Below are 26,344 nucleotides of genomic sequence, written 5' to 3'. Positions count from 1 at the left end.
GTTGATTTTATTCTGGGGTAGATCAGTAGTTGCTCTCCAGTGTATTCCTTTCAAAGGCCCATGTTCTTTATATGATGACTCACAAGCTGGTATGTTCATAGATTTCCTCTCGAAGGTCCTTATGAAACCAATCAAGCAAAACTTTGTTATAAAACCAAACAATTATAAAAAGACTGAAACACCCAGTACTACGTTAGGGTCTGTGTTGCTGACCCAGGCTATAGGAAAGGGGCATCTTTTTATGAAATTTAAAAAACTTCCGTTAGTTACGGAAGTTTTCATACTTCCGTAACTAACCCTCCAGAGAGACGTGTCAAATGGACCAACTCCTGCCAAGAAAGTGTTGCTTAGCACGTGGAGGTGTGCCTAACTCACAGTGAACGAATGATGTCTCTCTCCCTTTATCTGATGTGCTGTTGGGGAAGCCAGGAATCCTTCCTGACTACAGGTTTTGTTCAGGTTTCCTCTCTCTCATTTTAATTGTGATATTGATTGATTGGAAAGGCCTCTGTCTGTCATTTATTAAAATGAGATGATTTAAAAGTGAATTTCAATGGCGCATGTGTGTGGGATAAAGGCCAACTATGCAAAAATTAGTATCCATACTCCCTTATAAAGATTCTATCTATTTAGGTCCATTATTTCCAAGGAACAGTGAAGGTATCAAGTTATATTTTTACTCATGTTTATCGTGGAAAAATTATTATTATGAAATAGGCTTAATCTGAAGTAAGTTTGGTGCATAACTAATAATTTGGGCTTCTACGTGTTCTACTTTAAAGGAGCTGATTTGGATGGATGTGAAAGCTTGTATGCATAGCATAAATCCAAAGTGGAATTGAACATTATAAATGTATATAAATTGGATCAGACCAAGTAGAGTGGGTGAGGCACTTGCCTCGCATGTGGTTAACCTGGGTTGTATCCCTGGCACTGCCAAGAGTGATCTCTGAGCTCAGATCCAGGAGTAAGCCCTGAGCAGAGAAACAGAAAAATGAAAGACTAAGGAAGATTTCCCTCAAATTCCACCAGGACGTCTCCTTAAATGCCACTGGCCAGACAGGAGACCTGTTCACCTTTATAGCAGGTTTTAGCTTTTTTTGGAAGGGGTCACAGCCCCCAGTGCTCAGAGCTCATTCCTGGCTGTGTTCAGTTGTGAGCCTGGCAGTGCTTTAGGGGCAAAAGGAAACATAAATGGTGCTGGGGGTCAAACCACGTTCGTGCATGTGCAAGGCGGGTGCCCAACCCTTGGACTATCTCTCTGGCCCCTTATACTAATTTTGTGCATAAGAAAGAGGTGCCTTGTCTGGTTCCTGCTCAGTCCCATGTCCCAGGTTCACCTGAGCAGGTGAATTAGCGCTTAGCTCTGGTCACAGCCAGCGGTGCACTGGATGGACAAATGTGCAGAGAGGCATCTAGAGAACAAACCTAGAGAAATGATGATTTTCTGGGCCAGGACCACCAGGTGAGAACGTGAAATACCCGCTACTCATAAAGGTTCGGAAATGACACCAACAAGTATACTAAAAAAAACCTAAATCGATGAAAATAAGACCAGCCCTAGAGTGGTCATCCAGGGAAGAAAGTCTGTCCCCTCTGTGGGGTTGCTGCCGCCCTTCCTTCCCCCCGAGGGCCCGCTCAGCCACGGGGAGGTTCTGTCCTTCCAGCCGCTATTAGGTTCCGTAGTTAAGTTGCCTCCTCTCCCTTGGTCCCTGGTCCCTGACCGGGGTGTTGGGCTGGCTGTCCCCTCCTCCTAGGGGCACCCACACACCTGCCTCCCACTGGTCCTCATCTCTGTGTCCCCGGCTGCCGCATTGCCAAGAAGCCTGCCTTGGCTCCCGCCGGCCGTTCAGCTGCATACCACGAGCGTCCCCTAGTGTCAGGAACTGTTCCTGCAGCACGGATTCCGTGAAAGAGAGTGGACGCTTCCTTGGAGAATTGCACCCAGAAAAGGATGGGGGGCGGGGTCGTGTCCGGGGAGAGAGTTCCGAGGAAAGGGAACAGCAGGTGCAGGTTGAGGAGCAAGGAAGCCATGTGTTTGGAGGCAAGAAGTGGAAGGAAGGCAGAGCGTTGGCAAGGGCGAGGCTGCCCGGTGAGCCCTATGTTTCAAGCGGCCGCCTCTGAGAGATGCACACACGTCCTCCGGAACCTGTGCTCAGCCCAGGGACCCTTTACAGGGATAACGTGCCCCTCTTCCAGCTCAAGAGTCCTTTATGTTTATGGGCAAGGCCATCATTTCTAAGCTGGGATGCCCAGAGCATCAGCAAAATAAAGAAAAAAGGCACCATCCAAAGTTTATAAAATTTAAGTTTGTGCATTGAGGAAAATGAAAATACAACCTAGAAATATGGAGAAAGCATCTCTAAACTAAATATCTGGCAGGGCACTTGTATGCACACAACTCTTGCCTTCCAGTAATAAAGTCGTGGGCAATCCACATCAAAACAGAACAAAGATTTTCAAAAGAGATTTACCGAAGAAAGTAAGTGAAAGGCCACCTTGTACATTCATAACTTTAGTCATTTGGGAAACGTAAATCAAAACCATAAGCTACTGCATCCCACCCACATCGTGGCTACAGCGAAGACAGCCACAGAGGCGGTGAAGATGTAAAACGGTTGGAACATCTAAACACATGTGGAGGATGTCATGGGAAGTCACAGTGACCAGAACTCAGTGCCCCCCAGAATGTTTGGAACATCTAGACACCAAACACTGGCGGAAGATGACATGGCAAGTCACAGTGGGCCAGAGGCTCGGTTCCTCCTAAAGCTGAACAGAGACTCACTGAAGGACTCGTTCTTTCCTTTCCCGATTCCGTACCCAGAGAAATGAAAACACGTGCCCAGCCAGAACCCAGCCTAGGAGTATGGATGTTTATACTTGCATGTGACAGACAGTGCCCATAATATATTTCATCACAGTGTATCCAGAAGAGTTAGAAAACGGAAGTGGTCCAAATGCCCCTCTCTGCTAAATGGGTAACAAGATGTAGTAGGTGTGGCACAATGGAAGAGCTTCCTGTCCCCTGACAGCTGCAGGCTTTGCTGCATTCTGCAGTGGGACGGTCCCCAGCTCATTCTGTAGGTGCTAGAAACATAGACACAGTTATCCCGTGAGTCTACAGATGGGAAACCTCCTACAGGGCAAATCCACGGATACACAAAGTTGCTCAGCATTCAGTGATGGGGAGAGATTTCTGAGAGGGATGAGATTTTATTTGGGATCATAAAGATTCTGGAATAAATGGAGGTGATGGGTGAATCATTCTGTCAATGTATCTAATTTTACTGAACTGTATACTTGAAAACAAATTTTAAGGTATGGGAATTATATCTAGAGAGCTATTTTTGTAATACGTAATACGTAGAAACTTCTCATGGACTTGCTTAGCCATTTGTTCAGCCTATGATTTAGAAGTGTGATGACTTGGTTTTAATACTTATTTGTTTCTACAAGTGGGATCAAGTTCTCTGACCTGGCTTGGAGAGTATTATGCTAAGTGAAATGAGTCAGAAAGAGAGAGACAGTCATAGAATGACTGCACTCATTTGTGGAATACAAAATTACATCATAGGAGATTGACACCCAAGGACAGTAGACACAAGGGCCAGAAATATTGCTCCATAGTTGGAAGCCTGCCTAATGAGCTGGGGGAGAAGGCAACTGGAATAGAGCAGGGGTCACTAAGTCAATGATGATTGGAGGATTTAAGGGATGGGAGATGTGTGCTGAAAGTCGATAAAGGACCAAACGTGGTGGCCTCTCAGTATCCGTAATGCCCCAAAGTAGAGAGTATGGGGGAAATTGTCTGCCACAAAGGCAGGGGGAGTTTGCAGAGGGGGCTGGGATATACTGGTGCTGGATGTGGAAAAGTGATGGTGTACACATACATGGTGGTTGGAGAATGGGCACCGGTGGAAGGATGAATGTTCGATCATCATATGACTGAAACTCAAACATGAAAGCTTTGTAACTGTATCTTCTCATGGTGATTCAATTTAAAAAAAAAGTTCTCTGACCTGGGCAATCCCCGTGTCTGCCTCTGTGAGTCGGCATCATCCTGTATAATTTCTGGAGCTATGAGAATTAAGTGATGGGATGAATATTTGGACTGTAGATGGTCTGTGCCAGAGAAAGAATAAACTCTTCCTGCTGTGATCAGACCCGAACCGCTTGTGGATACCTTTGCACTAAATTGACTCGGTTCCCATACTCCCATCATGCATTTAGTTGATTGTATCTGACAATTTCTTTAATATCCACAACAAAGCGATGGTAGGGCAAATTTTTCACACACTTTCCACACCCAGCATCCTCTCTTCTACTCTTGCCCAAAACTTTATTGACTCTCGTGTTGTTTCTTTCAAACTTTCATCTATTTCATAAGTGTATGGGAAGGAAATAGGATATTTCATATCATTTACAGAATTATTGTGGTAACCACTGCCATCTTGAAATCCTCACATCCAGAAAATTATCATTGTAATTGCATTTTCTGATGTCTTCTAAAATGTTGAGTCTCAGAGATAGAGCAGAGGTTAAGGCATATGCCGTGCATGCCACCAACCCAGTTTCAATTCCTCAAACTACATCATGTTTCCCGAGAACATAGCCAGGAATGAGTCCTGAGCACTTCCAGATGTGACCCAACACCTCCCCTACACAAATAAAAAAGAGAAAAGTTAAGACATTGGGAGAGGTGTATATTTTTCTCTACTTGGCACAGTAATATGCTATTATGCTATTTTTTCCCCACAGTTTTAAATGTTGAATGCTCGTTTCAAGAAGCTATTTCACTTTGCCCTTTTATTTGTGGAGTCTGAGCTCCTATTTTTCCTAAGTCTGTTATTGTGAGTCTGTTTCTCTTGGGAGGAAGGATGGTAGGCAGTGGGGAGGCTCACCAGTGCACGCCAATGAGTTTCAAAGGCGGCCGCCTGCTCTCTCACTCACTGCGAACATGGCAAGTGCATTCTGCCATGTGCCAGGCAGTCGCTGAGCTGGCATTCCCTGGCCACTCTCCTCCTGTCCATGAATGTCTGATGTCCACAGTCACCAGCCACACACAGGGGTGAGACCGTGTGAAGGGGAACATATTGAGCAGGGGGCACTGCACCTCTCGAGTTGAGGCTGTTGGGAATGGCACGTCCCAGGCTTGCTCTCCTGTTGTAGGTGTTGGGGGAAAGGGTGGGACATGCCCAACTTGGCTCTGGAGTGAACGCTGCTGGCCAGGGGTCAGTTCTATCATTGGGTATATCACTGAGGCCTCTTCAGAAACAGGCCACGCGCCGACAACGGTGGGTGTGTGAGGAGACCGGGGCTCACACCACAGTGGCATGCACCTATAGGAGAAGGTGCTCCCCGACCCCTTGCTGCGCCTATAGGGAACTTCAGGAGGTTGTGCTGTGCCCCGGGAGTCGGGAAGAGGGCACAGCCCAGACCGTCTCAGTCAGGTGTGCAGCATAACCCCAGGACCCTGCCCATGGAGCTGAGTCTGCCCAGGGGGTTGCAGATGAGAAGGGACCTGGGACGGGACGGCGGTGGAGAGATGCAGGCATTCTGGTGGTGGGAGTGGTGTGGTAACACCGCACACCTGGAAGCAGAGACGTGTACTGTTGGGAACCCTCATGACATAATCCTCGCCCCTTCTCGGGGAGGAAATGGAGCCAGGACAAAGTTGTGGTTGTTGAGAATGCAGTGATCACTCCTGCTGTCTAGGAGACTGGCTTTGCTGGTCTGGTGGCATATCTGGAGGATGCTGATGTGCGTGTTCAGACACACTGGTGGTACCCTCTCCGTTATCTTCCTCCACCGCAGCCACGGGGTCACTTTGCATGATGTTTGCAAATAGGAAATTGCTTTTATCAAAGAGGATCACTAGTGCTTATCTGAGTACTCACACACACACATGTGCGCGCGCGTGAGCACAGAAAAAAAATCCTGGCTCTCTTGTTTCTCATTTCCCTTCTCCATGACCACCCTATACCTTTGATTTTTAACATGATGACGCAAGCATGTTCCACCAGTGGCTCACACTTGACTGTGGCTTAATTAACACAGACGGTGGCACCAGGAGTTGACATGTTCTTGTAATTCACCTTGTAAAGGACCCGGGAAACAAGGGCTACGTCCATGGAGGCACGAACCAAGAAAAACAGCTACATGTAAATGTCAAACTCAGGTGGGAACAAGGAATGAGGTTCTCCCTCCTGAAGTCAGGACCTGCTCCAAGGGCCACACCACCTCTCCTGACCATGGACAGTGTGAACTAAAGGACCTTCAGCACCAGCACTGACCACTTGTCATTAGTGGCACCAGCTGCACGACACAGTTGATCCTTTATGCGTTCCCTCTTCCCCCGCGTACTTTGTTTACAGATGCTGTGCGTGAAACCAGCCTTGTTAAATTGCTCCTTCACTCCTTCCTTCACTCCTGTACAGTTAAGAAATTAGGGATAAGGAAGTTCACTGCAGACACAGACACACTGTGTCTCTGTGTCCCCGGTCCCTTTCCCTAAGAAACCAAGTCACTCCACCCAAAATCCACTACTTCCCAAACCTCCTTCCTTAAAGACTTATTATTGATTATTGATTCTTGGGCCACACTCAGAATTGCTAAACTATGACCCCCATTTCAGTGCTCAGGACACCACACAGCGCCAAGGATGAAACCTTGGCCTTCTGCATGCAAAGCATTTGCTCCAGCCCACCAAGGCATTTTCCCAACCCAAATACTTAACTTTCAGCACTCAGGAAAACCACTTGGTCCATTGTCTTCCTTTCCTCTGTGACTTGTTCGTTTGCTCTGGTCCTTCCATGAGGAAGTGTCAAGAGTCCTGCATGACCACCTTTCCCTCTGAGCTTCTGTGATTTGAAGGCGGTGGAAGTACCCGAGGATATTAGCAATAGCTCCGCCAGGCCCAGGGAATGGCCCCAGAGTGGTGGGATGAGAGGCCATCCACCCTAAACAGAAAATAGAAAATGAACCCCAGAAGATGTGGGTCACCTGTCACTCTGGTGAGTGAGGCTCAGGGCCACTGCTCAGGGTGCGGGTAGAGGGGAGGGGGCACGTATATATGTGACTGAGAGAGTGAAGCTTGGGATGAAATGAAGAGAGACTTAGAGGTCCATCACAGTGAGGCTAGGAGACTAAAACACACCTACCCCACCCCCAGTTCCCAGAAAATTAGAATCAAGAGATCTTGGCTTCTAGGGGAAAGGTTGGGATTCTGATCATTGAAGTGACTTCACAGATTCTGGAACCTAAAAATGACTTTTTTTTTACTGGATTATTTTGACTGATCCATGAGTCCATCCACCCACTCAGTTCTGCTCATCCATCCAACCATCCATCTGCCCATACATCCATCCACCAACCTACCCATTCACCCATCCTTTCATTCAGCCTCTTAGACATCCAGCTATCCACGCACCCATTCATCCATCTAAATTTCCGTCTATCCATCAATCCACTTCCTATAGACCCACCCTCACCTGTCTACCCACTCATATATTCATCCATCCATCTTTCCGTTCATCCACCCACCTACCCACTCACATATCCACCCACTCGCTCATCAGTCAATCCAACCATACATCAACCCATCCACCATCCATCCATCCATCCATCTATCCATCCATCCATCCCTCCAACTATCTTTCCATCTACCCACCCATTCACTCATCCATCCATTTACTCATCAGTCTATCCACCTACCTATGCATCCAACCATCTACCCACCCAAAACTTCATTCATCGACCCATCAAGCTATCCATCCATCCATCCTTCCACCCATCCATTCATCTGTACATCTACCCATCCACCTATCAACCTCCCCATGATCTAGCTAATCATCATCTGCAACGTGCTTATCTTGATAGTGCATTGGGGTCTCTGAGCCTGGAACTCATATGTTGGGGAGCTAAAAATCCCTTGGGAGCAAGGGGCAGTGTTCTGTATCACAGACCACGGGTGTCATCTCACACAGACCATGTAGGCAATTCCCAGGGGACTTAAGAGGAGGTAGCCACTATTTTTACATAGTACATTAATAAATGTTTCACAGAGGAGGTGTCCTTGGAACTGCTGATGAAAGTCTTAGCCGGATTCAAAGAGCAGAGCCAAGTGGGATGATGGGGAAGGCATTCTGACATCTGGAACATCCTGAGGGAAGACTAAATAAATAATCAGAGGCTCAAGGCTGGGAAACATCAAATGTGGTAGCTGGAAAAGGGAGTGTGTGTAATTTACTGTCAACTTGTGGAAGATGTTAAATGCCATTGAAAGCAGAGAAAATGTAATCAAGGAAGTGTTTATGAAAACGTAATTAACATCTCTCTCTATGCAAGACGAATGGGAGTGGAGTGAGTGGAATAGAAATAGAAGCCAAAAGGCAGGAAGGAGACTACTACAAGAGCCAGACCATGAAGTGCTAAATACCTACTTAGCACAGAAAGAGCAGGAGCAAAACGGGAATGACCAGGTCCAAGCTCTCGGCAAGGAGAGCCTGAGTGGAAGAAATTTCTATTAAAAGGACATGGTTCAGGGCTGGAGAAATAGCACAGTGGGTAGGGCATTTGCCTTGCACGTGGCCGACCCGGGGTTCGATTCCCAGCATCCCATAGGGTCCCCCGAGCACCGCCAGGAGTAATTCCTGAGTGCATGAGCCAGGAGTAATTCCTGTGCATCGCCAGGTGTGACCCAAAAACCAAAATTAATTAATTAATTAATTAATAAAAGGACATGGTTCCCATGATCATGGAGGCAAAGTGTTTCCATGACCTGCCATCTGTGATCATACAGGCAAAGTGTTTCCATGACCTGCCATCCGTGATCATAGAGGCAAAGCGTTTCCGTGACCTGCTGTGTGCAAGCAAGAGGCTCAGAAGCCCCACCCTGGATCCCAATCCCATTCCAAAGACCTGAGACCAGGTGACACTCCAGGCCAAGAGGAGACCTAGCCCCAGGAGGCAGCAGGAAGCAAGAGAGATGAGTGTCGTCTCCCTCCCTCCCACGTGATGCTCCCAGGCCCGCCAGCAGAGAGGCTGCTCTCCACGCCCATCACCTGTCGAGGAGGAGGTGACCGGGGCACTCTGCAATACCCTCAGATTGATGTGGAATGAGCAGTGGCCTCGGAAGTCCCCCCGAGGGCACATTCACATGCAGCCATCATTTGCTCCTCATTTATTCTGTTCTTTCCTGGGTGCACGAGTGCAGCCCACTGTATTCTGAGGCCTAAATTGTTTCTCCCAGAGGACTGTCCCCACCTTGGGGTTATGGTCAGGAGAATTTCCCACACTGGAGGCCAAAGCCAAGATTAAGGTGGTGGCAAATTCAACCCAGATGAGATGTTCCTTCCTGGTTTGCAGATGGCTGTCTTCTCCCAGCCTTTGTCTTTGTCTTGGAAAAACAAGGGCATGTATATGCAGGAGAGAGAAGTGGAGAGAAGGGGAGGGAGGGGGAGGGGAGAGAGAATCTCTTCCTCTGTCAGGTCACTGTTCATCAGACCAGAATTCCACCTTAAGACAGGATTTAGTCTTTTTTTTTTTTTTTTTTTTGGTTTTTGGGTCACACCCAGTGATGTACATGGGTTACTCCTGGCTCTGCACTCAGGAATCACTCCTGGCTGTGCTAGGGATTGAACCTGAGTCGGCTTCGTGCAAAGCAAATGCCCCACCCACTGTACTATATAGCTCCAGCCCCCAACACAATTTAGTCTTAATTACCCCCTAAAAGTTCTACCTCCAAAGGCAGCCACTTAGAAGGTTAGGACGGCTACAGCATCTGAAGTGGAGGGGAGCAGGCAGATGGGTGGGGACAGAGACGCTCCAGCTCAGGCATTTGATTTGGGGGTGAGGGGGAGCAGTACTTTCCCTCCCACTGGGACAGGTGGGAGTGTAACCGCAAGTCTCCGATGATGGGGACCCTGCAGATGAGCCCCTGAAATGGACAGAGCTGCGGCAGACACTGACTGACTGCCTTGGAGAGCAGCCGGCAGGGTGCCCTGGCGACAGTGCAGGGCTCCTGATTCGCAGGGACCAGCCGGGGTTGGAGCCCTGGCACTCCGGGTCTTCGAGCACCGCCTGGTGGCCCTGGTTGACTTGGGCACCTCAAGGCCTGAGACACTTTGAACCCTAGCACTGATCACAGTCAGGGTGGCCACATGTCACTGGGAGGGACCCCTGCCCAGAGTCCCCTGATCACCACTTGGGAGACCCAGTAACTTTTTCAAAGTTGAATCACCAGTGAGATACAAAGCCACAAAATTGTTCATGACCGAGTTTCGGTCAGACAGTGTTTGAGCACCCGTCCCTTCGCCTGTGTCCACTTCCCTCCACCGATGACCCCAGTTCCCCGCCCCCCGCACCCCCCAGGTCTGCCTCTCCGACAGACACTTTTCCTTCTTCCTTTTTCGGCCCTGTGGCTTGCAGCGTGGTTACTGAAAGGGGCATCCTGTGTGTCACGTTCCCTCTTCTCAGCACCAGGTTCCCGTCCAGGGCGGTCATTTCCCACCTTCATCTTCACCTCTGACTAACTGCCCTCCCCTCACTGTGGCAACTTCCAACGAAGGACCGTCCTCCTGGCCTTCATTTCTATTGTCTTTTGATATTAGTCTCCTACTTGTTACTTTACATCGGCAGAGCCATAATTTATTTTTTTTTTAATTCCAAATAGCTAAGCTTGGGGCGTTTGTGCTTATGCGTCAAATGTCTTCAGATTTGGGTCTTTGTGGGTCTGCTGGCAGAGATTGGGGGCTCTGTGTGTGCATTAGAGACAGTCTCACCCCTGGTCCTGCTCTCTTGACTTCTTCTGGGGGACCCAGACACAACAAGCCAGGTACCTACGATGTTACGCCTCCAAAGGTTTCCTGAGGGGTTGGGCACTGATGCTTAGTCCAAGGACTGCGCCCGGGGCTGGAGCGATAGCACAGCAGGAAGGGCGTTTGCCTTGCACACATCGGAACCAGATTCCATTCCCAGCATCCCACATGGTCCCCCGAGCACCGCCAGGAGTAGTTCCTGGATGCAGAGCCAGGAGTAACGCCTGTGCATCGCCAAGTGTGACTCAAAAAGCCCAAAAAGGAAAAAGAAAAGACCGCTGCCAGCATGGGACACTTCCCGCTCCAGATCCAGAGTCTGCCTGAAACGGGAAATGACGTCTTCTTCTTCGTTCCTCCCGGAAAGGGCCGACACTAGCTCCTTCTGCCTGATCCTATGCTGAGGCCCCCTGGCTCCCAGGTGGAGCCCCCAAATCAGGCCGTTTCCTCCATCTCTTCCCGAAGCCATCGTCCTGGAGGCCCAGACACTCTGGAGAAAGCGGGGATGTCCTTGCTCTCTGACCAGCGTGTCCTCTCCTCGTTGCTTCCAGCTTGAGGAACAGTCGTTTCTCTTACACAGAAGGTCCGAGGAATCTTTTAGCATCTGAAGGTCCTGAAATGCCCCGTTGTCCTCTCAGCAGTGACGGCCCTTGACAGGGACTTCCCAGAGAGGAGGGACCCAGGGAGAGCCACCATCCTGGCAGGTGCCCGTTCCCCCCCACCCCCAGAGTCCCTGCACGGTGCCACAGGTCAGCCTGTGCCTTAGAGAGGGGCTGGGGGGCAGGGATGGAGGACGTGGCTCTCTCTCCAGCAGCGCCCACCCCACCTGCAGCAGGGGAGAGAGCCTCCTGGTGTGGCTTCCACAGTGATGGACTCTCTCAAGGGAGGTGGAGCCGCCCTGCTGCCACTTGAAAGGGAGAAAGTTCTAGAAAATCGCTTCCAGGCCTTTGATAGCACTTATGCTGTGGTCTGTGCACCAGGTGGCTGCCACGGCAGCAGTTGGATGTGACAGAACAGAAATAGTCATGTCACTTGGTTCTCACTTCACGTGGGCACCACTATTTAGGACCTCATCCCTCCCGTGTTGCAGCCGAAGGAAACCCTCACGAGGACGGGAGGGGCCCCGAGTTTGCCCACTCGAGTGCTCAGTTTCCTGCCTCTTCTTTCTGGGTTGCCTAGCCCCAGCCTGCCTGCTTGCTGCTTGCTCCAGCCCCCGGGGAGGGCTTGTGGCTGCACCTCCTCCTTCCTGGGTATGAAGCCCAGGGCCCCCCAGAGCCCTTCAGGTCCGCTTCCCCGTTCGCTGGCTTCCCACACAGCGGCCGGGGCTGTGTGTCCTGCCCAAGGCCTGGCCAGCGGGAACTCAGCGACACCGATCCAGTGGTTCCCGCCTAAGGCTTGCTGGCCCAGACCCCCCACCAGCGTCACAGCATCGACCCGCACTAATCGCGGATGCTCTTCTCAGCCCTGTCTGAAGGACGAGGGAGCAGGACTCAGAACTCACCGGGGACCGAGGCTCATAGGAAACAGCTGGGGCTCAGAGAGTCTGTGCTTGGTGCCCAGTGCCTGACCACCGAAACGGGGCCGCGCAGAGCTGGGGCTTTGGCAAACTCTCTGAAACAGTGAGCCAGCTCACCCCGGGGAGACCCATCTGAAGGGCAAAGAGCCACAAAGTCTCAGGCCCGGGTCACCTTGCAACGGGGTGGCGGGACACAGCGGCTCAGCCGTGGCTCAGCGTGGCGTGGCGTAGTGCTCATGTCACGGAACTCATCGGCTGGAGACTGAGTCTCCGCTTGGGGCTGGACCCTGGGTTCTTGGTGGCAGGTCACTGGGAGCAGGACCACCAACCACTGGCCTGGCCTGCCAGGAGCCACTTCTAGGATGTGCAGGAGAAGCAGGAGCCACCGGGGGCCGAGCCAGGCTTCAAGTTCTCGAAAGATCTCTGTAGTCGTGGTGAAGAAATGGGTCGTTTCCTGCAGAGAGGGGGTTCCCACGCCGGGGGCCCCGATGGTGGGGTGCGGCCTGATGGTAGGGATGCTTCTGATGCATCACTGGGGGCGTTGAGAAGTCTTGTTTCATTTTGATTTGCTTTGGGGCCATACTCTGCGGGGCTCAGGGCTCACTCCTGACTCTGCACAGAGAGCACTCCTGGAGGTGCTCGGGGGACCTCCGTCATGGGGCCCCTGGCAGAGCCAGGATTGTCCATATACACAGCAGGCGCCTTGGACCCTCGACTCTCTTTGGCCCCGTTTTGGCCATTTTCGTTTCTGTGAAAACTCTCTGACCTGAGAATCGGGCTCCCGTGAAGCCATTGCCATGGCATGGCCCATCCCCCTGCGAGCCTCACTGAGGACACCTCGAGGTGACCTGTCTCACGTGGGCGAGACCTATAGAGCGGTGATGGATGCAGGGAGGTATACTTTGGTCTGAGTTTTGATTTTACTTTTCTTAAAACAAATGGTTTTTCTTAAAATCCTCTAACTTTTTAATTGTCATAAGAAGTGAAGGTACTGGGGCTGGAGGAATAGCACAGCGGGGAGGGTGTTTGCCTTGCACGCGGCCGACCAGGTTCGAATCCCAGCATCCCATATGGTCCCTTGAGCACCGCCAGGGGTGATTCCTGAGTGCAGAGCCAGGGGTGACCCCTCTGCATTGCCGGGGGTGACCCAAAAAGCAAAAAAAAAAAAAAGAAGTGAGGGTACTATATCCTGAGGGTGCAAAAAAGCACAGAAGAAATGACATCTGCACCTGTATATTCATCGCAGCTCTGTTCACAACAGCCAGAATCTGGAAACAACCTGAGTGCCCGAGAACAGATGACTGGTTAAAGAAACTTTGGTACATCTACACAGTGGAGTACTATGCAGCTGTTAGAAAAGATGAAGTTATGAAATTTGTTTCTAAGTAGATGGGCATAGAGAGTATCATGCTAAATGAAATGAGTCAGAAAGAGAGGGACAGACATAGAAGGACTGCACTCATTTGTAGAATATGAAATAACATAATATGAGACTGATACCTAATGGCAGTAGACACAAGGGCCAGGAATATTGCTCCATGGTTGAAAGCCTGTCTCATGAGCTGGGGGAGAAGGCAGCTGGATAGAGAAAGGATCACTAAGTCAATGATGCTTGAAGGAATTGTTCGGGATGGGAGATGTGTGCTGAAAGTAGACTGAGGACCAAACATGATGGCCTCTCAGTATCTGTATTGCAAACTATGATGCCCAAAAGTAGAAAGAGAGTATGAGGGAAATTGTCTGCCACAGAGGCAGGGGTGAAGGGGTGGGAGGCGGGGGATACTAGGAACACTGGTGGTGGGGAATGTGCACTTGTGGAGGGATGGGTGTTCGGTCAGTGTATGACTGAAACTCAAACATGAAAGCTTTGTAACTGTAGCTCATAGTGATTCAATAAAACAACAACAACAAAAGAAGTGACAGGGTACATTGAGCCGAAAATTTGCATAAACCACAAAGGGGTTAGTTCAACTCTTAGACCACAAACAGCTCAGGTCCCCTGTGGTTCAAGCTCGGTGCCTCTCCCCTGGCTCACAGGGAAGGCGGTGTCGGATCCACCCAGGGCTGTTGCCACTTTCTCCCTTCGAAGTCGTCCGTCCAAATGGACACCACCCTCCTTCCCTTCTCTCTGGCTGGGGCTCTGTGTTGGGCATTAGAGTTGAGAAAGTGCTTTCAACAGGTCAAAGTGGGAGCTCGTTTAGCCTGAATCATGGGCACTTACCTAGCATCCTTCAGATGAAGTAGGAGAGGAGATCGATGGCCCCTTGTTTTCCCAAGCCTGAGCGTTCCCCCTCATGCCACCCTGCTTCCTAAACAGCATGGGTGGGCTTCTGCACGGCATTTCCTGCAGAGGGTTGTTATGGAGCCAGAGCCAATAGGAGGCCACCGGTGGGGATGTCCCCTGTGCTCCGTGGCCCCCTAGGCCTCCACTCCTGTTTTCTTGCAGAGGATTGGAGGAGTCACTGAGGACATTGCCACGGAGCAACATGGTAGTGTCATTGCTCTCCCCGGGGTCACATGTGTGTCCACACAGGCTAGTGAGTCCCGCCCCGTCCTGGAGCATCTCTGCGGGGGCTGGTTCCACACTCGTGCGCTGAGGGCCGGAGTGATGTCCTCTCCCAGCTGGCTGTTCACTGTAGGCCCCACTGTTCTAAAGCTGGGAGCAGGGAAAGGGTGTGGGAAAACGGGAGCCTCTTGTTTGAAAGAGAGAGTGAGGCCCGGGCAGACCGTGCCTTGGAGCTTCTGACTGGGATCTCTGTGGGGAAGGCCCGGGAATATGGCCCAGGATGGGCCCGGTGGCTCCCCGGGACTGGGTGGTCTGTGTCACGTGCCACGCATTTTGGAGTTGCAGATTCTGCAACTGTGAGAAGGGAAGAACCCAGATGTCCCTCCTTGGAAGGTCCCGGATCATTGAGATTACGGACCAATGGATGGGGGTCCTCAGCGCATGAGGTGCCTCAGCATCCCCCAGTCCTGGGGTTCCAGAGCAGAACGCACACAGGACAGTGGCTGTCTCTGGCTGGGAATGAGTGGACACTGCTTTGTTCTCTGCAGTTCTCTCGGTGCATAAGCCAAGAGTCTAAAAAATGGGATGTTGGGACGGAGGGATGGCACAGCAGGTGGTGTGTTCACCTTGCATGTGGCTGACCTGGGTTCGATTTCCAGCATCCCATATGGTCCCCAGCACTGCCAGGAGTGATTCCTGAAGGCTAGAGCCAGGAGTAACCTCTGAGCATCACCGGGTGTGACCCAAAAGACACACACAAAAAAAGGGCTGGAGCGATAGCACAGCGGGTAGGGTGTTTGCTTTGCACGCGGCCAACCCGGGTTCAATCCCCAGCATCCCATATCGTCCCCTGAGCACCGCCAGGAGTAATTTCTGAGTTCAGAGCCAGGAGTAACCCTGAGCATCACCAGGTGTGACCCAAAAAGTAAAAAAAAAAAGGGTATTGAGTTCTATCCCCAGAGATACAGAGAGTTGGGGGGTGGTGTCCACTCTTGATTGAAAGTGTTGCACCACACTCAGCAATGCTCCGGGGGTTGGGCTCAGCCTTCAAGGGGGTGTAGCTCAGCCTGGCTCTGGCAAGAAGTCCCCGGGGCCTGGCAACACCCGGCATCTGGCTCTGCTGTGCTCAGGGGAGCACAAGGCCACTCTCAGCAGTACTGGGGGCCACCAGGGCCATGTCCAAGGGTGGACAGAAGGCAAACAGGGTCAGGAATCAAACTCTGGGCCTTTTCATGCCAAGCATATGCTCTGTCACCTGAGCTGTTACCCCAAAGTTCCCTGTCCACTCCGGTGTCTGAGAAAACGTCAGATCTTATATTTGCCTCAGTTTTGTTCTGTTCTGTTTTGTTTTGTTTCCTGTGGCAGTGAACTCTGAACAGGCATCTTATACCACATGAAACAAGTCCAGCCCTTGCTCCCCACCATGTGGTGTCCACACCAGGTTAATAGTTCAAAGATGCTATTGATAAGTTGGCACTGTCATCTCATTGTTCATCAATTTGCTCAAGCGGGCACCAATAACGTCTCCATTGTGAGACTTGTTGTTACTGTTTTTGGCATATCGAATATGCCACGGGTATATGCCAGGTTCTGCTGTGCGGGCGGGATACTCTCGGTAGCTTGCCGGGCTCTCTGAGAGGGACGGAGGAATCGAACCTGGGTCGGTCGCGTGCAAGGCAAACGCCCTACCCGCTGTGCTATTGCTCTAGTCCTAGAGATATTGATAAGTACTGGAAAAGTATTGATAAGTACTGGAGTTTATCAAAGCTGTGTTCACAGAGCATCAAGTGCCTTTATAATCAAATTGTGTCATGGAGAAAACACATTTTAATTAAAAGGTAGAATTAGCTCATTTCCCTCTTGAATACCGAAAGCCTTAAACCTCAACCTCGGGCTAAGGTTGTGCGTATAAACCCACAGTATTTTTAGAAGTCATGAATTCCATTAATATTTTATGGTGCGTTCAATCCAGCATCTTCCCCATTGTGTTTATTAAACTCAATATATATTCACGGCAAGTGGAACTTCTCTCATTCTTGACTGGGTGATAGTCGGGCAAGAGCCACCCATGGTCCTTTCAAGGACAAAGCAGGGTGCTGGCAGCGCACTGACTCCAGCTGACTCTGAGCTAACGTGCCTCCTGAAATTCCCTCCCTCCGGGGAGCAGCAATGACACAGTCGTGCTGCGGGGCAAACGAAAATCACTCATTCTTCTTGTCAGAGCTTTTAAAAATGCATAAATGAGTGCTAAAGGGAGGTAAAATGACATGCCTGATACCCTTTTAGTAACAGTACTGCAAACCACAGTGCCTAAAAGGAAGATGAGAGAGAGAGAGAAGGGAGAGGGGAGAGAGATAGACCGAAGAGAAAAGAAGAGAGAGAAGAGAGAAGTACCTAAAAGGAAGATGAGATAGAGGAGAAGAGAGTGGGGGAGACAGAGAAGAGAATAGAGAGATAGGGAAAGAGAGAGAAGAGAGAGATAAGGAAAGAGAGAGAAAAGAGAGATAGGGAAAGAGAGGGAGGAGAGAGAAGAGAAGAGAGAGATAGGAAAGAGAGAAGAGAGAGATAGGGAAAGAGAGAGAAGAGAGAGGGGAGAGGGAGAGGGAGGGAGAAAGAGGGAGGGGAGAGAGAAGAGAAGGAGGGAGAGAGAAGTGTCAGCCATAGAGGCTGGCTACGGCTGCGGGGTGGGTGGGGGGCGAGTGGGAGGGAGGCCGGGAGCCTTGCTGGTGGGGTGGCACAGGGGTAAGGGTTGGGTGTTGGAACATTTGTGACAAGCTCAATCAAGAACAACTTTGTAAATGTGTATCACAGGGTAATTCAATTTAAAGAATAGAGAAAATTTAAACAAGAATGCATAAACCTAGTCAGCCCACCTCTGAAAGCATTTTGTAGCTATGTTGGTGAGAAAAGGAGCAGCTCATCTTCTTGGGTTCAAACCATCCTAGCTGCCCACTTTGGTGCCGCTTGTGCCTGCAAGGTGACCGCATGTGAACGCTGCTCGTTTATCCACAAAGGTAGGCACCAGAGACACCTAGAGAAAGTTCTCCTGGAAGTATTTACTCTGGGGTTTTATTATCACGATCACGAAATCCCGTTAATCACCGATTTCTCGGGCGGACTCAGTAGCATCTCATTTCATCCTTTCCCTGAGATCTTAGAAGTCTCTCTCGACTCGGCCCTCCCAGTGATGTTGCACTGGGGGCTCTTCAGGGTCAGGGGAATGGGATCCAGCTTGTTACTGGATTTAGCATATGAATACACCATGGGAAGCTTGCAAGGCTGTCTCATGTGGGCAGGAAACTCTCAGAAGCTTGCCAGTTTCTCCCAGAGGGAGAAGTGGGCTACAGGATAGCGCCGTGTGCTTCTGAGAGCTTGCTTTTAAGTCTCTCTCTGGATGTTGGCCATTGATGGGATTACGCACACCTGGGTTCCTCTGCCGGTACCTTCATGCATGAGGTCTGTCCAAACGTGTGGAGAGGGGCCTCCAGCATGGCTGTAGCTAGAGAGTCAGAGAGTTTCCTCCCCACAGTCCTGGTTGTCTTCCCCGGGGCCCCTCGGAGGGGATGGGCTCCAGCTTCACTCCCCACCCTGAGCAGAGCTCCCAGCAGCCGAAGACCACCGGGTTTTTATTATAGAGAAAGGAAATGCGTGCTCTATCTGCATCAACATATACAAAATATGGTTATATGCCACGTACATATATATATATATTATATATATATGAACTATCTCTACAGCATGTATGATTGGCTATTTGTAGCGGAATAAAATAGGTGGCAGCTTTCAACTTGTTAATATTAGTTTTGTTTGGGTTTTGGTTACGGGGCCATGCCCAGTGGTGCTCAGGGCTTAGTCCTGGCTCTGTGCTCAGGCGAGTTTTGGGGATCACATGGGGTGCTGGGGATCCAACCCGCACTGGCCGTGTGCAAGGCAACTGGCCCGCCTCCCGGACGCTCTCCCTGGCCCCGTGTTAGTGTTAGTGCCAAGTCACGAGAGATGCCTTCGCGTGAGGGTGAATGCATTCGAAGAAGAACTGCGCCGACTTTCGACTCTGCATTGAGTTTCTTCGTGACCATGGAGGGGAGCAAACAGCTGACCAGCTGCACGGCGCTGTGCATTTAGACACCATTTGTTGGTCAGCTATTGAAGGCCACGATGTTAACCTGAGCCAGGTTCCAGTGGTCCCTCAGGGAGAAATCACAGAGGGGAGGCGTAGGGCAAGGACAGGGTCTTGGAAAGGGGCTTTTATCTGGGCAGGAGGGGCAGGGCCTGAGCTCTCTCCTCCATGAGAGGGTCACCGAGTGCATTCGGATCCATTTCGTATGCAAAGAGGGGTGGGTTTATTCGAGTTGTTTTCTGAAAATGAGAGGGGGCATCTAAGAACCGGGGCTCACCCCTTTGAAGTCCTTAATAAGTCTCTACTCGGGGGTGGGGGTGTTGCCGTAGCAACTGTGTATGTGGTGTGTGTACCTGTGTCATTTAGCTTGCTCGTGTATGGCAAGTGGAGTATAATGAAGGAGGTGAGTCTGTTTTTTAAAAAAAGTTTATTTTGACATACATTTCTATGAAATCATTGTGAGTTGGAATGCTTTGCAAGCTTTCGCTGTCGTGGAGGTAGCGTGGTTACGCTAGTACTCACTTCAGTGCTCGCGGTACACGAAATCATTGCCACTCCATCACCGGAGCCCCCACAACCCCCTACCACTGTCGGTGCGCTGCTTCTCAGCTGCCTCTGTCCCCCACCCACCCCCACTCGGTACCCTCAGTTCTGTGCTAGAAGTCTGAGCACTGTCCTCATCAGATACCCTCGAGTCCTTGGCTCTGTGAACCTGCCATAGGTGACTGAGGCCACATCATGTTTGTTCTTCTCCCTCTGACTCGTTCTCTCGGCACTCGGCACCTCAGCTCCACCCACGCTGTAGCAAAAGGTGAGCTTCCACCTTCTCCGACGGTGGTCGTGGAGACCACCACTCCCGTGCCCGTGCTGGACAGTTGGGTTGTTTCTAGATCCTGGTGCTGGTCAGTAGCACCGCGCTGCATGTGAGCGTGCACAGATCCGCTTGAATTAATGTTTCTGCCTTCTTGGGAGAGATGCCAAGGATTCAAATCGCTCAGTCCTGTCAGGGGAAGGGGGTCGGAAGGACTGCCTCTGGTTGCCATCGTGGAACCTGCTGCTTTGGACAGGTGTGAAACCCACACACAGAGATTCACCGCAGGGTGGCAGCAAAATGGCCAAGAGCCAGTGTGAGGCCACAGACTTCGGCTTGCTTATCCCTGCCTCCGCTTGACAATCCGCATCGGAAGCCACAACCCTGCCCTTCTTTGATCCACTATGTTCATCCTTATGTATCCATAGCGAAGGAGTTAAAAAAATGTAGGCATGGATTTATAGTTGGAGGGGGTGTAGGTAGGCCATGTAATAAAATATATTTTATTATATAATAAAATAAAACTTTATAATAAAAGATTATTTTTTAAAAAAATTGATGGACTAAAAATAGACTATAGATGATGCCCACTTTAGTACCTCTATAGCAAACCACAACACCCAAAGGGAGAGAGAGAGAAAAAGGGGTGCCATAGAGGTGGGGTGGGATGTAGGGGACGGGGTGGGGGTGGCGAGAGGGGTGCTGAGACCATTGATGGTGAAAAATGGGCACTGGTGGAGGGATGGGTACTCTATCATTGTGTGACTGAAATGCAGGCATGGAAGTTTGTAAGTCTGTAACTGTATCTCTTATGTGATTCACTAGTGAAAAAATAAAAATAAAGTTTAAAAATTTTAAATTTTTTAAATTTTAAATTTAATTTAAATTTAGACAAATGGTGGCACTTAAAAAAATTTTTTTAATTGGCGGGCTCCACCCTGCAGTGCTCAATGCTTACTTCTGAGTCTGAGCTCAGGGAGCACTCCTAGTAGGGCATGGGGAGCTGGAGCGGGAACTGGGGCATCTGGGTTGGGCACATGCGAGTCAAGATCCCTGGACACTGGACTCTCAGGCCGAGAGTAACGAATCTAAATCGCTAAACCAAGCAAACGCGCATGTGAATGTTGACCCCTCCACCTTAATCAGTAGACAGTGTTTTGAAATAGCGTGTTTGAATACGTTCAGGATGTTTTGTGGTGTAACGAAGAATAGAGAATAGAATGAAGTGTCCAGAAAGCAGGACTCCAGCTCTAGGTGAGGTATGATACTGACAACGTGGAGTAAACCATAGGAGAAGGAGGAGCAGCCAAGGAGAGGGTGAGCCCCTCGCGGTGCGCCCGATGATGGGAAATGCAGGTTTGTTCTTCCTTGTGGACGGCATTTGTCCCCCACAAGGTGGATGCTATCTTGGGTACCAACCAGCACCCCAGGTTTTGTCTGCAAGGCACTGAAACTTGCTCGCCTTGGGTTGGCTTCAAATGGCTTCTCCTCGTTGCAGCAATCTGGTTTCCATGGGTGTTGTGGAGTTTCCCCCAACCCCATACACACACACACACACACACACACACACACACACACACATACACAGAGCGTTTTCACTTTGGGGTTGTAATGGTTGGAGATTAATAGAAAGCTCACAGCACTGAGTCTCTGTGATTTCCAACAAGATTTAGACTCCACAGACCCGGCCTCTAGACATTTTAAAGAGCTTCTCAGGCAGCCAGTGATTTCATATGAATTTCATTAAAAATGGATCATGGTTTTGATAAGAGGCCAAAGGAAATCCTGGCATGCCTTGTCTGGCTTTAGCTTATCACTCACTCCACAGGAGGAATATTTGAATTAAATGCATTTTAACACCCGAGTCCCTGCTCTGGAGGGCTTCAGATACAACAGCTAGATTTAAAATGAAAAGGAGACGAGAGAAATCATTTTTCCTTCTTTCTTAAATTTTTAGAACGTATAGACAAATGGTGGCAACTTACTTATTGAGTTAATATTTTTGCTCAGTGACTATTTGAGTCTCTTAAAACCTACAGTTAACCAATCAAAAGAGGTGCTATGGACCCTTTCTTCTTATTATTATTTTTCTGTTTGGGGGCCACACTCAGCAGTGCTCCGGGATCACTTGTGGCGGTGCTGGAAGGACCGTTTGTGGTGCTGGGCGTGAAGCCTTGTTCTGCTGCAAGGCAAGCACTTTCCCCGCTGTGTTCTCTCTTCAGACCCCTTTCCCACTGGGGCCCACAAGCTTGGGGGTCTTTGGGAAGAACAGAAGCAGCATTAAAGCGACGTTTGTTTCTCTCTGTGGGGAAAAGCACAGAGCTCTGTCCCTTGGTCTTACCAGAGCTCTTACCTGCCCTGTGGTGCTGAGTCCTCTCCGTGCGCTTTGATCAGAGGTACCCCAAGTAGGGGGCACCCCCCCAAGAGCTTGAATAGCCGTATCCAACCGGGAGGGCCTTGCCGGTACCTGTCTTCCCCGAGTGCAGGGCTGAGCAAGAGGCAAGCGGGGCGCTGAAGGGCTCCCCCCCCCCATTTCTCCAGTGCAGCATGGACCCCAGTGAGGAGCATGGGGATGGGATCCCATAGCCAGTTCTGCGTCCGCCCCAGCACTTCAGGTGTTGAGTGTTAGCCACCTGGAATTCCTGCTCATCCCACCTTCATTCCCCAAAGGACCCCCTGGGGCCCAAGGCAGACCCAAAGGCTAGTTGCCGGGAGGGTCTTGGACCCTGAGGGCTAAGGGCTTCCTCATCCAGTTGGAATTTCCGTCTGGAGCTGCGCTGAGCTGCAGCCACTGTCCCCTGAACTCTCGTGGTCCTCGGGGGCCCGTGAGTTGTCCTGGGCTGGAGCTTTGTGGGGCCTCTAGGGACCCGATGAGCAGCTGCTGCTCTGAAGCCAAATGCCGGTGACCTGCAGGCTCCGGGAAGTCAGGACACAGAGCGCAGGGCTCTCGCAGACGGCGGGGACTGCAGAGAAGGGCTCTGCCTGCGGTGCTCAGTGCTGCCAGGAACCTGGGACTGCTCTGAAAAACGACGAAGCCTTGGGCTGGGGGTGGGGCACCAAGACGGAGCTCAGGCCTGGGTGACGCTCTGGTGAAGAACAGTCCCAGTACCAATACATTGATCTGCGCGACACGCAGGCAGACGTGGGTAAGGGCACCGAGGACTAGAATTGCAGTCAGGAGGTTTGCAGATGAGGGAAGCACGCCATGTGGAATTTGAAAATACAAATGAATGAAATGCACCATGCGCGACAAGCTCCTAGATGCAAGTGTGGCAGCAGCACATGAATGATTGCATGCAGCAGTCACGCCATGGTGCACGGATCACTGCAGGCTGCGGTTTGCAGCAGTGCATTCTGCAGCGCATGCTGCAGTGTACACAGCAGTGCTTGAATCTGTGTAGGCAGCAGTGCATGAAGAAGTGTACGCAGCAGGTTGTGCAGCAGTGTGTGCCGCTCTGCATGCAGCGGTGCATGAAACAGTGTTCACAGCAGCTCATGCAGCGGTGCATTCTTCAGCGTCTGCTGTAGTGTATGCAACAGCGCACGAATCCGTGTGTGCAGCAGGTCATGCAGCCGTACATGAAGACGTGTATGTAGCAGGTCATGCCGCAGAGTATGTGACTGCATGCAGTGGTGCGTGCAGCTGTGTACGCACCAGCTCACACAGCAGCGGCAACAGCGCACGCAGCAGCAAATGCAGAGTTGTATGCAGCCTTTCATGCAGCAGTGCCGTAGCATCACAGGTTTGACTTGACCTTACCTTTTTTTTTTTTTTTTTTTTTTTGCTTTTTGTGTCACACAAAAAGCACAAGGGTCACTCCTGGCTCTGCACTCAGGAATTACTCCTGGCGGTGCTCAGGGGACCACATAGGATGCTGGGAATTGAACCCGGGTCGGGCAAGGCCAACGCCCTCCCCGCTGTGCTATTGCTCCAGCCCCTTGACCTTACGCCTATTGTTTTATGTTGTTTTCTTTTTCTAAAGATTAACTGAGGTGTGTGGTTGGCAGCCCACACCCACCACCAGAGTCTGCATCCCTTTACCAGTGTCTGTCACAAGGACCCTCCCCGTCTGCCACCCTCTGTCAGCTCAGCTCCATAGGCTGCCCTTGCTCTGCTGTGTCGGACCATTTCTTACTGTGTTACTTCATACCCCACATGCCGGAGAGATCACTCTGTCTCTGTCTCTCTCTTGTTGGCTGATCCACTCTGGCATGATACCCCTTAGTTCCATCAACGTAGATGCAAATTGCTTGTAACGTATTTTTTAATAGCCAAGTAGTATTCCGCAGTGTATATATACATCACAATTTTCCTTATCTAATCAGCTTTGTACTTTGGTACTTGGGCTCCTTCCAGACCTTGCTTATTGTAAATAGTGCTGCAGTGAACATAGGAGCACAAATGTGTTTTCAAAATAGTGTTTGGGGACCCTTAGAGTGGATGCCAAGAAGTGCAATTGCTGGGTTGCATGGAAGCTCAGCTCTTAGTTCCTGAAGAAATCTCTATACTGTTTTCCACAGAGACCATTCCTCCTCCTCTTCCGCCTCCTCCTCCTCCTCCATCCCTCCCTACTCCCTCCTCCTCTTCCTCTTCCCCCTCCTTCTCCTCTTCCCTCCCTCTTCCCTCCTTCCTCCTTCCTTCTCCTCTTCTCCCCTCCTCCTCCTCTTCCCTCCTCCCTCCCTCCTCCTCCTCCCTCCCTCTTCCTCTTCCTCCTTTTTATTTTCTTCTTCGTGTTTGGACCACACCCATCAGTACTCGGGGCTTACTTCTGGCTCTGCACTCAGAGATCACTTCTGGTTGGCTCAGGGGACCATATGTTATGTGTGGCAGGGATGGAACCCGGGCCGGCCGAGTGTGTGCAAGGCAAGCACCTACCAACTGCACTATAGCTGCAGCCCTCAGCTGAACCTTCTGAACGAGGGCAGCGCTTCCTTCCTCTTAAGTCCATGTACGGGACATTCCCAAAGGGTCCTTCGTGGTCCATGGCCTGGTCCCTGAGTAGGGACACACCTTACAGGTGCACTTGGAGGTGTGCCTTTGGGTGGTCTGTCTTCTGCCCGTGGCCAGCTTCCTCCTTAGGCGAGAGTTGCATGATTTCAGTCCCACACAACAGAATACGTGTGTTTGGGCGGAAGCCACTGCCTGTGGTGACCTTCACACCCTAGCTAAGCTGGGCCTTCAGCGGGGCTGCAGTGTGGAAGGGAGACGGGAACGGAAAGGGGAGGCCTAAATGCACAGCTCACTTGAGACATTCCGAGCCGGAAGGAGGCAGGGCAGGAGCCCCGAATAGAATGCAGATGACTCAGGTCGGGGGGTAACCGTGGGTCTAACCCACAGGGCACATGCAAACCTTTGGCGGTGCCCACCTAGGAGGCCTGCGGCCACAGTGAAGTGAATAATTGCACATTGATGAGGTAACAACGACACCAAAACCATATTTGTCTTTCTCCGTCTGGCTCAGCACGGCAAAGGCTGCACGGGGGCATCTTGTTCCAGGTGGGAGGAAGCAAAGTGAACGAGCAAACAGCTCTGGACGGGACAGCTTGGTGCTCAGGGCAGGGAAGGGGCAGGTAGGAGGGGCCGGGTGTGAGCGGTGGATGGAAACCAGGCTTTTGGTGAAGATCGTGATGCTGTGGAAATATGTTGAATTACACCGATTACCCCGACACCGCATGACTCTGTCCACCAATGTGATCTAAAAAACTAGGATGTTGAAAGTCATGATACTTCCATGACTCTGCTAGGCTGGCCTGGTGGGGTAAGACGGGCTCAGATGGGTGCAGGGGAAGAGATTAGACGTGGGCGCCCTGCACCCCACTGCGGGCACTTCTAGCACAGATATAACCATATCTCCATGCCATACGATGCCACTGGTCACTTTGACCAGAGCTGGGTGTCCTCCTAGCAGGCAAGCGTGGCTGCCTCCCTTTCACCTGCTCTGCACCTGTGCATGTCCAGACCCAAAAGGACCAATTGGGGTAAACTTGCCACACCACTGTGCTGTGAGACAGCAGGAGAGAAGAGGCAACCCACCTCCTTGGGGCAGCTCCTAGGTGCCCGGAACCCTTCTTTGCTATGCCTGGGTATAAGCAGACACTCCAATGCTCTCTCCATCTGTTCTACACCAGGTAGAGGAGAAAAGCCTAATGCAGACATTCACTTGCGAAGTCAGGAAGTAGGGGAGTCGGCAAGACGGTGGCTTTGGAACTTTAAGGGGACCTTTCCCCTGGCTGGCTTCCCGGGGCAGGTGCTGGGGGCACCTTGACGCACAGAGTCGCACCGCACAGCAGGGAACGCACACCCCAACGTCTCTGCACGCACGTTCCTGGCAGGCAGGTCTTCCAGGCCATTTTCTTTCTGCCTCATCGCGAGCCACCCATCCCTCCGTGAGTGCCCTGGGAGAGACAGTTACACGTGTCGCCTCACAAGGCCCGGAAGTCCAACACCCTGATGGAGAGTCGCCCAGTCATAGAGCGTCTCCCAGTTAATGCGCTGCTCGCCCAGATGCCTTCGCTGCTTTCTGCCAGCCGGGTGTAGGACGCATCCATCACCGCCCACAGTGTGCACTGAGGGAAG

At 50.9% G+C, this 26,344-nt stretch overlaps 1 protein-coding gene across 3 annotated transcripts in view; it reads left to right on the top strand.

The window, feature by feature from the left end:
* Positions 1 to 26,344, top strand: part of DSCAM (DS cell adhesion molecule) — a 602,651-nt gene that overhangs the window by 419,321 nt on the left and 156,986 nt on the right. The gene's annotated exons all lie outside the window — the stretch shown is intronic.

Source organism: Sorex araneus, chromosome 2, assembly GCF_027595985.1.
Source record: "Sorex araneus isolate mSorAra2 chromosome 2, mSorAra2.pri, whole genome shotgun sequence".
NCBI classification, from domain to species: domain Eukaryota; kingdom Metazoa; phylum Chordata; class Mammalia; order Eulipotyphla; family Soricidae; genus Sorex; species Sorex araneus.
This window is presented reverse-complemented; position numbering and strand designations above follow the sequence as displayed.